The following is a 12480-nucleotide window of genomic DNA, read 5'->3' as shown; positions in this document are numbered from 1 at the left end:
ACACCTCTAGTCCCAGCTACTTGGGAGGCTGAGGCAGGAGAATCACTTGAACCCGGCAGGCGGAGGTTGTAGTGAGCTGAGATCGCGCCATTGCACTCCAGCTTACTTGCTCACGATCCAAAGTAGATGTCCTTCTGCTGGATGGTGATTTGGGGACCCAGGCTCCTTCCGTCTGTGGCTCCACCATCCCTAGGACCTTGGGGTCCTTGGACTCCTGGTGGCAGGGCACACATCACTTCTGTTCTCACTCCATGGGCTGGACCTCAGTCACATGGCCACACCTCACTGTTAACAGTGGCCAGGAAAAGTCTGTGTACCCAGGAAGATGAGGAAATGGGTTTTTGGTAACTAGCCAGCAGTCTCCACTATACATCATGATCCTAACGTCAGAACATCACCTGTTTATTCCTCCTGTAAGTTTGTCAGTTTCTCTGTGGCACCCCTCTAACCCCATGACACTCACACACCTGGGCTCCCCTTAGCCTCCTTCCCTGATATATTATCTTTACGTCACTTAAACTTATGGCTGCTTAGATTATTGTTCCCAGCAATCAACTCTTCCCTGCAAAGAATATTTCTTCCCATTCATTGCAATGGGATTTGCAGTTCCTCCCTGAAGGTGAACTCTGTTGCCCAGCCCATTGTTGCACTTGGCCCTGAACCCTGCTTTGGCCTTTGGGAGGTACACAAGTGGACTAAAGAGCACCACATCAAGCAGAAGCCTTCCCATGGGAGAGATCATCTGTCTCATGCTTCTCCCTTGGCTGTGAGCCCAGCATTGGCCAGACAGGGCTGCCTCTTCAGACTGGGTTCTGGAGCAAGCAAGAAGGCCTGTGGGGCTGGGCCAAGGCCATCCTGTGGCCTCCTTCATATTATGTGAGGAAGAAGTAGTGTCTACAGTTGTAACTTACTGGGATTTAGGGATTCATTACCACAGCTTAAAAATATGGTGAGATGCAACTGATACATTTCCTGCCACAGTTCATTCATTCATTCACTTGTTTATTTATTTGCATATTGGATGTCTTTCCCCACTAGAATGAACTCTTCATGAGGGCACTGAGTTTCACCAGCTTTGATTCTTGCCATCAGGGATCAATTACTTGCTGATAGAATCGTAATCCTGGGAATCAGATCGAGGCTGAGTTTCTATTTTTTATTTTTTATTTTTTGGGTTACAGTTTGGTTTTATATACACTATAAGGAGACAGGTATTACAGGCAAAGACAAAAACCCATACATGGGAGGTATACATTGGTTCGACCGGAAAGGCAGGACAACTTGGAGCAGGGACTTACAGGTCATAGGTAGATTCAAAGATTTTCTGATTGGCAACCTGTTGAAAGAGTTAAGCTTTGTCCCAAGACTTGAAGTCAGTAGAAAGAAATGCTTGCATTAAGATAAGGGGAATTGTGGGGGTCCAGATTCTTGTTATGTAGATGAAGCCTCATAGGTAGCAGCCTTCAGAGAGAATAGATGGTGAAATAAAGCTGAAGCCTACTGGGCTGCATTCCCAGGAGGCCAGGCGTTCTTAGTCACATGATGAGTTAGGAGATTGAGGCTGAGTTTTTAAGTAGCAAACACATACTGAGCCATTCCACAAGTATCGGTGAATGACTGGCATAAGGTGCCATTTGGCCTTTGGATTATTTTCTGGTTGGTTTCACTTCTGTGTTTTATATACAGCCAGTCAAGCACTAAAACTATCAGAAGAAAGAGGGAGTTATTGGAGGACGGTGTGGCTCTGAAGAGAATTAAAAACTGGTTTAACATGACAGCTTGCTAGCAGCCATTGAGTCACTCACTCTCGCCTTCTCACTAAATACCTTTCAGAAAATGAAAATGACCAGAACACAGGGTACCCCTGAAAATTAGAAGGGCAGGCAAGCTTTTGCCCATCTGGGAAATATTTCTACAACTCTCAGGCCCTTGAAGCTGGATTGAGAAAATACGTACATCATCAATTCTAAGATGTTCTTTTTTTCCCAGGCATGAACGTGTCTGACATCTGGATGGGTTTTACAATCCATGGCGTCTTCAGATGCCATGTAGTACGGTCATTCGGGGCGTGGCCATGCTGCACCCCTTGCGTTGTTCCTTCAGGTTATGTCAATTCCAAAACACCCAGCAAACCCTAGCCAAGGAGGCGGCTGCAACTCCTGGAGCCGGGGCGCGGGTAGTGCATGTGGACCCCACAGGCACAGCACTGCAGGTGGAAGCTGAAGCAGAAGAGCCCTGATGGGAGCACACACTGCCAAGTGGAGTTTTCAAAACCCCGTGTCAAAGAACCAGGAAGTGGGGGAGGAAAACGCCCCATATAAGGCACTGCAGACTGACAGGCAGCTGGGCATGAGAGAGTGCACAGCACAGGCACCATCCCCGGCCTCAGGATGCTCGCAGTCTATCTGGGAAGACAGCATGAAACATACAAACGCCTATGTAACTCATGAGTGTGCAAGATACGGCAGATGGCGTAGCCATGAGAGATCCACCAGGCAGCCTCTACCTGGCTGAGAAGATTGTGCGGGGCTTCTGGAGAAAGCGTCGTTTCCACCAAGACCTGAAGGATGATGGGCAGGGGTCAAGGGAGGTGTGTGTCGAAGGCCAAAGACCCTGAGCAGGAGTGAGCTTCTGTCAAGACACACCTGTCCCTCTTCCAGTAGGTCTGTGGCTTTCTTTTCAAGACATCCTCAGTACATCTGGTGATCATTTGATTGAAAACCTTTATCTTTTCCCCAGGATAAACCAATTGTTCCTACACTTTTCCCAAAGGGTAAATTTATCACCTTTATCACATATTAAATCCTTATAAAATGTTTTAAAAACATAATGTATTATTTGTGTGGAACAAAATTACCCCCAAACTTAGCAGCTTAAAACAACAAGCACTCAGGATCTCACGCAGGGTCTGATGATCCGAAATCTGGGCACTGCTCAGCCGCATGGTTCTGCCCCAGGTCATGCACTCACTGTCGGCTGGAACTGTAGTCATCTCAAGGCTTGACTAGGACGGGGCTCTGCTTCCCAGACGGCTCACTTATGTATAGGATGACCAGCTTGTCCCCAGAGTTAGCGCTGAGAGGCTTGTGCCCTGGCTCACCCCGCAGTCCCGGGATGGTTGGCCACCCACACACGTTGACTGGAGCCCTCGACTTCGCTGTGGCTTTTGGCAGAAGGCCTCCATTCTCATGGGGCTACCATCTCAGCCACCTATTCCCTCTGGTACAAGGCTCCCAAGACTGCGGCAGAGGGAGGCAAAAGCGATTCAGGAGAGAGGCAGAGGCATCCGAAGACCTTTCACAAAATTGAGCACAGGTTCAGCAACAAGGAACATGTGAATTACAGGAAACAAATACTGTCTTTTGTAGCCTAGGGTCAGAAGTGATGACTTCTGCGGTGTTCTGTTGGCCCCCAGACCATCCCTGATTCACTGTGGGGTGGATTACACAGGAGCGGGACTACCGGGGGCCGGGGGGGACCACTATGGGTCAACTTGTGGGCTGATACCACACATGAAAAATGTTGAGCTTCTCCAGTGATTAAAGAAACACGAAGTAAAACAGGGTGTGTGTGATTCTTCACCTTTTATAAATTTAGCAAAGTCATGGAGGCCATAATCCTAAGTGAATTAATGCAACAGAAAACCAAATACTGCATGTTCTCACTTATAAGTGGGAGCTAAACATTCGGTACTGATGGACATAAAGGTGGCAGCAAAAAAAAAAAAAAAAAAAAAAAAAAACTACTAGATGGGGGAGGGAGGGAAGAGAGCAAAGGCTGAAACACTCATTGTTGGGTGCTATGCTCACTACCTGGGTGACGGGATCATTTGTACCCCAAACCTCAGCGTCACACAATATACCCAGGTAACAAAGCTGTGCGTGCACTCCCTGAATCTAAAATAAAAGTTGAAACAAAATTTAGCAGAGGTCAAAGCAATGTCAAGTACTCATGCTAATGGTATGTGAATTTGGTGTAATGTGTCCTGAAGGCAGTTAGGCATCACACAGGAAAAGCCTGAAAAAGGCACACACCTATTGATTTGGTAATTTCTCTACTTCCAATGTATCCTGCAGAAGTAACCATGTGCTCAAAGAGTAAGGTATTAGCAAGCCTGTTCATCACAATATTGTTAGAAATGACAAAGGGCTCATAAACAGGTCCACAACAGGGGAACTGTTGAAATTATGTTACACCCATTGAATGCACACATTTGCAGTCATGAAAAGTTATACAGGGGAAAGTTATTTATTCACATGGAAAGATACACGATATGTTGATCAAAGCAGGTCACAGGCAGATTTGTAGCATTCCTTCTCCAGGGGATCCCATTGTGTGTTTATACTCAGATGTGTTTATACATCTAGAAGATATTTGGAAGATACACATGAACCCGTCTATAGTGGGTGTGGAGGGGCAGGTGGGATTCTGGCCATGTTCTCTTCGTTTTGCTTATCTTCACTCTCTGATTTCTCTGCAGCGCATTGCTGTTATAATAATTGTTCAATTTCAAGAACACAGGCTATATCATGTCCAAATCACTGTGGAAGACAAAAGGCAATAAAACATTGCCATTTAGCAGGCAGCAGAAACAGCCAAAATTATAAGGAAAAAGCATAACGTATGTCAGAAGACCAACTTAATATAATGACATTACATAGAAACAGATTAAACGCCCATGTTAAAATGATTCCAGGATTTATTTTTAAAACAATCTTATGCTTTTACCTACCTCATCATTTACCTCAAACATTAGAATAAAGGGTCAAGCTGGGCATGGTGGTGCTTGCTGTTGTCCCAGCTACTGGGCAGGCTGAGGCAGGAGGGTTGCTTAAGCCCAGGAGTTCGAGACCAGCCTGGGCAACATAGGGAACCCCCCCCGTCTCTTAAATAAATAAAGGACTGGAAAAAAACTGATCAACAAGCAAACAGAAAGTACCACCGTGATAATACTGATCCAGGTGAGGGAGAATTAGAGGCAAAAACAGTCAATGCATCAGAATGGCTACCTGGTATGAGGTTCAAGTACAGATCATGAAGGTATATATGATCAATTACACATAATCAACAGTAGAAAGCAGAACCAGATGAACCTCATGGATAATTTAATAGAAAGGCAACAGGAATGAAAGACTTTGTTCTTAGCTTTTGATAGATGTATGCAAAATTAATGGTAGATATTGGTATCATTGTAAAGGCATTATTAATAGACATCAAATTCAAAAAGGGAACACAGACTTTTCAGGACTCCATAGAACGTTCACAAAATTGAGTACCTACTATGCTACCAGAACCCTCTGAATGTCAGAGCACAGTACAGGCTATGGCCTGGGGCAAAAAGTTGGAAGTTAATGAGAGTCTCTGAGGCACTAACAACAAAATCAACAATCACCACCACCACCTTTCTAGGCACAGCTTCTTTCCTGAACTTTCTCCTTGTGTTCCTGGCCCGTGCATCCAACTCTCAGCTAATGTCTCCACCTCCAAGCCACAGCCATCTCCTGTTCATCATCCCTGAGTCCTTTCCCCTCCTGTTTTTGCCACTCTATAGCTCTGCAGTCCTGCCTGTGTCAATAGCGCCCTCAGGCAGGAGTCATGAGTGTGGGTTTGCCATCTGCTGCCTCACAAACCCTTTTCACCTTGCTTAAACCTTCAGTTTTGTCTCGTTACTCTTTTAGGTGAAGGCAATCTTTAAACCCTCTGAACTAGACAAAATTACATTGCCTTTAACAACAGCCATATTCCCATGCCTTCTTCTAATCTTTTACTAAAGAAACATTATACTTTCCTTACACACCTTGTATGTAAAACTGTTTCTCCAGTAGTGTCAATTACATATTACAGTGTTAACTCTTAGCAACTTTTATTTTTTGTGATCTCAGCTCACTGCAACCTCTGCCTCCTGTGTTCAAGCGATTCTCCTGCCTCAGCCTCCTGAGTAGCTGAGATTCCAGGTGTGTACCACCACACCCAGCTAATTTTTTCGTATTTTTAGTAGAGATGGGGTTTCACCATGTTGGTCAGGCTGGTCTTAAACTCCTGACCTCAAATGATCTGCCTGCCTGCCTCCCAAAGTGTTGGGATTGCAGGCGTGAGCCACCACACCTTGTTAACCAATAATTTTTAAAACTGTCTTTATTTCCAAAAGATTGCTAAAGTCACGTGAACAAAAGGCATTGAAGTTTCTTTCTTTTTTTTTTTTTTTTTGGTCAGAGTCTTGCTCTGTCACCCGGGCTGGAGTGCAGTGGTGAGATCTCGGCTCACTGCAACCTCCGCCTCCCAAGTTCAAGCCATTCTCCTGTCTCAGCCTCTTGAGTAGCTGGGATTATATGCGCGCGCCACCACGCCTGGCTAATTTTTGTATTTTTAGTAGAGACGGAGTTTCGCCATGTTGGCCAGGCTGGTCTCAAACTCCTGACCTCAAGTGATCCACCCACCTCAGCCTCCCAAAGTGCTGGGATTACAGTCATGAGCCACCATGCCCAGCCTAGGCCTTGTTGTATTACTGACACACCAACACATGATGTGGCTCTGACCATCTCTTCCTGTCTTCCTGCCATTGATACTCACACAGGATCTGCCCCCGCCCATCTCTTCTGTCTTTCTGTGCTCCATCCTCACACCTCTTCTGCTTCTGTCCGTGTCTTTCTGTTTTAGTAGGGTCCATACCTACCCGCGATGTGTTTCCTTCCCTTCTCTCATTGTCTTATTTGATTCTGACCCTTACTGAATATTAGACCCATCCTTCTCCTCTCAGCCACCCTTGTGAAGCTGCCCTGGCCATTTCTTGGATGCTTCGGCATGTCCAGCTTCCTCCTGAATTCAGGCCCCGCCCTTGCAGTGGCTCTTCCTGGGTTCCTCTGCTCCCAGGTGTTGGGGCTTCTTCCTGTTTGGACCATTCACGTCTCAGTTCCAATGTGGCCTCTCAGAGAAGTCTTCTGTGACTGTCCCTCTTGGCACGTCCTCCCTTCCTTGTCATCTCCTTTTACTTTCTTCACAGTGCTCCACGCCTCCGGAAAGTATTTTGTTCATTTCTGTTTTCCCTCCCCTTGCTGACCAGAAGGTCAAGGTCAAGGCCTGGTGTGTGCGGCTGCCCGCTCTGTCCCCGCCTCACGATTGTGCTTGGCACCCTGCCCTGGAGGTGCTCAGTGAGGATGTGTTCAATGAAGAAGTGAATTCCAGGAGTCAAGACACAGCTCAGCAGGAGTGGCCACGCACGCTGAAATCCACGGGACCCCAAGGCAGAGGAAAGCTGGGAAGAGCCAGAGGATTTGGACTGCAGAAAGCCGGCAGTCAGCTATGGCTAACTGCGCTTGCAGGACCCAGGAGGCGGAAGGTGGTGGAAGGAGGGAGGGCTGGGGGGTGGGTTCAGGGAGGAAAAGAAACGTGAGAATTTCAGTGGCCGGAGAAGAAAACACTCGGCAGCAAACGTGTGAGGCACGCCTTGGGCCAGGGACTTGGCCCTCCTTCGGGGAGGGCTGGTCCTGCTGTCGTGTTGCCGTGTTGCCGTCGTGGGAGGGAGCTGGGGCTCCTGGCCTATAGACAGGGCTTGACTTCAGTCACCAGGAGCCGCTGTCTATACGTGCCCCTTGGGTGAAGGCAACACACGGACTCCTGTACCAACACATGCGCGGGTCACCAAACCCACACCAAGTCAGAAATTCCAGTGCACGCAGACGGTCTACCAGTTCCTGCTGAGGGTCTGCGGAGGGCCTATGGGGGCCGCCTGTTCTCAGGGCCGGCTCCTGCTGGCTTGGCCCTATCCAAGGAGGCTCCTCCATGGCGCTTTCCTTGCCTCTCCTTCGGGGCCCCTTCTCCGTCCAAGAGCCTCAGAGCCTTTCAGAAAGGGATTGGAGAGGGAAAGACCTGCCCAGGGCGCTCAGGGCTGGACCCTCTGCCTGTGTGGCTTTTTCACAGAGCTCAGGCAATCCGAGTCTGTTTTCTCCTTGGTCCAATGAGGATCGCCCCTCCCCTGACAGTTTAGGGAGGTCAAGATGGGGAAGTGCCTCATCCCAAAGGGTGCCCACTCTGTCTCTGCCTGTCTTTCTGTCTTTCCCGTCCCCAGGCCCTTGCTACTCCCTTTCCTACAGCCTGGCCACGGCTCACCCCGCCACACACACAGTGGAACTGCAGCCCTAGCAAGCCTTACTATTAAGGAAGACTTTAAATTCCTTCTCCAAATTCTTTTGAGCTTGGATTTTGGACAGCTGAGCAGGGCCTGGAGCAGGAAGGACCTTGGGTAGGCTTTGAATGGGATCCCAGGAGCTGTGGGAATCAATTGAAGGGTGATCAATGGCGGCAGGCCACACAATCAGATCCGTATTCTGGGAGCTCTGGAGCTCTCAGCCAACAGGAGCTGACCATCTGCTCTGCGCACTACCTGGGATATGCATCCCAACCGCGTATTTTCCTTGGGGTCCACTCGAAATATTTCTTCCTGCCTTTTCCTGGGCTGTGCTTAGAAGAGCAAGCATCCCTCTGAAAGTAGTCCGAGTTGTTGAGTTAATGACCGCGAGGGAAGCGCAACTCCCTTTCTCCTTAAAATGGTAGATAAAGTACTTTCAAGCTTGCCTGAGGTCTGAGAAGCTGAGCTTTCTGCAGTGCTCTTAGCGGAACCTTTGACTAGAGCGTTCAAAAGGCGTCTTCCCTGTTTGCTTTCTCAGCATGAAAACGTCAAGATGCAGAATCCAGAAAGGTCACTGGAGCCTGGCCCTCTGCGATCTGGATTGGAGGCTGCAGACTCTTTGTTGAACTGGGCGAGGGGGAGGGCGGAGTGCGCTGGGGCCCAGCCTCCTGGGGCCCTGAAAGGGTGGGATGGTGCAGGCCAGTCCCCCCACCCAAATGCAGGCGCAGGAAGAAGCCACATGGGATTTGCTTCCGCACTAGGAGCTAGGTGAGTGAGAGGGGAGCCCTGGAGTCGCACCTGGTGACGATCAGCATGGGCTGATGGGGTCAGAGGAGGTGACAGCGCAGGTTGTGCCTAATTAGGAGGCCTCCTCCAGCTGGAGATGCTTCCACCTTCTACCACCCCTGGGGCATACCTAAGACCCTGCTAGCCGCCCTCCGCCCCCCTTCTCCCCGGGGAGGCTGAGTGCTAGACTCAACATGGGAGACAGGGTGAAGTTCTCAGGCAAATTTTACTCTGCTAAGGTCACCGTTTTGTAGGTAACACAGAAATGGTGAGGTGCTAGCCTGTCACTCTGTCCCGTGCTCAGCCTGTCTTCCCCTTTTCATCACCATCTCAGCCCCATCCATCTTCCTTTCTCCCTCCTCTCTTTTTCTCTCTGATACACACACGCACACACTCACACACAGACACGTGTCTGTGCCCATGAACACATGGGATCCAGCTTTCACAACTGATGGCCAGAGCTCGGTGCTGCTCTGCAGCTCCTCCAGGCCTTTCCCTGTCCTTACAAAGAACACACCCTCTGATGGTTAATATTGAGTTTCAACCTGATTGGATTGAAGGATGCACAGTATTGTCCCTGGGTGTGTCTGTGAGGGTGTTGCCAAGGAGATTAACATTTGAGTCAGTGGACTGGGAGAGGCAGACCCACCCTCAATCTGGGTGGGCACCATCTAATCAGCTGCCAGCACGGCTAGGATAAAAGCAGGTGGAAGAGCGTGGAAGGACTAGACTGACTTAGTCTTCTGGCCTACATCTTTCTCCCATGCTGGATGCTTCCTTCCCTCAAACATCAGACTCCAAGTTCTTCAGCTTTTGGATTCTTGGACCTTCGACCACAGACTGAAGGCTGCACTGCTGGCTTCCTTCCTTTTGAGCTTTTGGGACTCGGACTGGCTTCCTTGCTCCTCAGCTTGCAGATGGTCTATTGTGGGACTTTACCTTGTGAACGTGTAAGTCAATCCTCCTTAATAAACTCCCCTTTATATATACATCTATCCTATTAGTTCTGTCCCTCTGAAGAACCCTGACTAATACACACTCCTTTTCAAACCTGCCCTTAGGGCCAAAAACCCACTGCAGACACTGGGGTCAGCAAAGCAGCAGGCTCTCAGGGCCTCATGAAAGCATGGCATTGCACGCCTTGGCCAGGCCACCGGAGCTGTGTCCGGGGCTCCAAGCCAGGGGTGATGACCACTGTGCCTGGTGAGATGGAACCCCCCCGGGTGGCAGGAGTTTGAATGGAGTGGAGTGGAAACAAGTGGAGAGTGGCGCCTTGGGCAGCTGGACACTGCTCTGTGGCCATATTGTCCCGTCTCGTGTCCTGTGGGCTGCATTTAAGTCAACTCTCCCTCTCCTCTTGCATGGCCTGCTTGCTTCCCCTGCAAATCAACCAGGTTGATGCTAGGAACCTGCCCCTGCCCCTAGCTTGGATTACAGGTGCCTGCCACCATGCCTGGCTAATTTTTTTGTTTTTTTTTGTATTTTTGGTAGAGACGGAGTTTCACCATGTTTGCCAGACTGATCTTGAACTCCTGACCTGAAGTGATTCACCTGCCACACGTAGATTTATTACAGCCCAATTCACAATTACAAAGATATGGAACCAACCTAAGTGCCCACTGACCGATGAGTGGATAAAGAAAACGTGGTATATATACACCATGGAATACTACTCAGCCATAAAAAGGAATGAAATATTGTCTTTTGCGGCAACTTGGACAGAGCTGGAGGCCATTATTGTAAGTGACGTAACTCAGGAATGGAAAACCACTTACTGCATGTTCTCACTTACAAGTGGGAGCTAAGCTATGGGTATACAAAGGCATGCAGAGCGGCATAATGGACATTGGACACTCAGAAGAAGGAGAGTGGGAGGATGGTGTGGAATTAAAAAAACTGCAGCGGCTCACACCTGTAATCCCAGCACTTTGGGATGCTGAGGCAGGCAGATCACCAGAGGTTAGGAGTTCGAAACCAGCCTGGCCAACATAGTGAAACCCTGTCTCTACTAAAAAAAAAAAAAAAAAAAAAAAAAAAAGCCAAACGTGGTAGTCCTGTAACCTGTAGTCCCAGCTACTCGGGAGGCTGAGGCAGGAGAGTCGCTTGAACCCGGGAGGCAGAGGTTGCAGTGAGCCGATATTGTGCTACTGTACTCCAGCCTGGGTGACAGAGTGAGACTCTGTAGATTGGGTACAGTGTACACTACTTGGGTGATGGATGCAGTAACATCTCAGAATTTACCACTATATATTTCATCCCTGTAACAAAAAACCACTTGTACCCCAAAAGCTATTGAAATAAAAAACATTAAAAAAATAATATCTTTGAAAATAAATAAATAAAATAAATAATTCTTTGTAGAAATAAGTTACCATTACCTTTGCAAGAGAGAATGTTTGCTTGCTTTATGCAGGCACCTGGGAGTGCTAAATTCGCAGGTGACATGAGGCTGATCTAGAGACCACATGGTTAGTTTTTGGTTACTTTTACTCTAAAGATTTGTCTCTTTGTGGTCCCAGTTTGAGGTGGGAGGTGGTTTACAAACTCTGCTTTGGTGGGTCCCAGATTCCAACTTTTGTCCCTCAGTTCCACAAAACCACCCAACGTGTAGCTCAGCCTCCTTTGGCCTCCTCTGCATCAGCAAATGTCCAAGAACAAAAGCAATGCTCTCAGTTTCTCACACCTATCTAGGTTTTGGGTCTTTCTCAGATCTTAGCTCAGAAATTGTTAACTTTATGATATTCTTTAATGGTGTGTGTGTGTGTGTGTGTGTGTGTGTGTATAGACAGAGTCTTGCTCTGTCACCCAGGCTGGAGTGCCGTTTCACAATCTTGGCTCACTGCCACCTCCACCTCCCAGGTTCAAGCAATTCCCTGCCTCAGCCTCCCGAGTAGCTGGGACTACAGGCACCCGCTGCCACGCCTGGCTAATTTTTGTATTTTTAGTAGAGACTGGGTTTCACCATCTTGGCCAGGCTGGTCTTGAACTCCCGACCTCGTGATCCACCTGCCTCGGCCTCCCAAAGTGCTGGGATTACAGGCTTTAGCCACCGCGCCCGGCCTAATGCTATAATATTTAAAAAACATTGCATCCAGTTTTTTTTTTTTTTAGTTGTCTTTCAGAAGATGTTTACCAGTCCACAATTACAGGCTGCGGAACTCCACATTGCTGTGACTGTACTGGCTGTTGACAGATATACCTGCTCTGTAGCTCCTGTGGTCCAGCTTGCACCTGGGAACAGACAGCTTTGCAGCATCTCCTCCCACTTCTCCCGTGGCTGGGAAGCCTCCCTTGCCTGCTGTTCTTCCTGCTCAGGTTAATGTAGCTTAGGTAGGACAGGAAATGGAAAGTCAGTCTTAGGCGTGACAATAGGAAAGTGTTTCTTCCCTCCCTCCCACCTCTCTCTGTGAAGAGGCGTCAGGCAAATGAATGGAGAGGACTGACCAGAAATTAAACTGAAGGGGATTACTGAGTATCTGTTGGCTATTCAATTACAGTCCATGAACAAACCTTGTGTACCTATTGAGTACTGTGTGCTAGAAGGAAATCCCAAAAGGTGGGTGCATCCC

Source organism: Macaca thibetana, chromosome X (genome assembly GCF_024542745.1).
Source record: "Macaca thibetana thibetana isolate TM-01 chromosome X, ASM2454274v1, whole genome shotgun sequence".
NCBI classification, from domain to species: Eukaryota; Metazoa; Chordata; class Mammalia; order Primates; family Cercopithecidae; genus Macaca; species Macaca thibetana.
The sequence above is the reverse complement of the archived record's forward strand: the minus strand, read 5'-3'. Positions refer to the sequence as shown.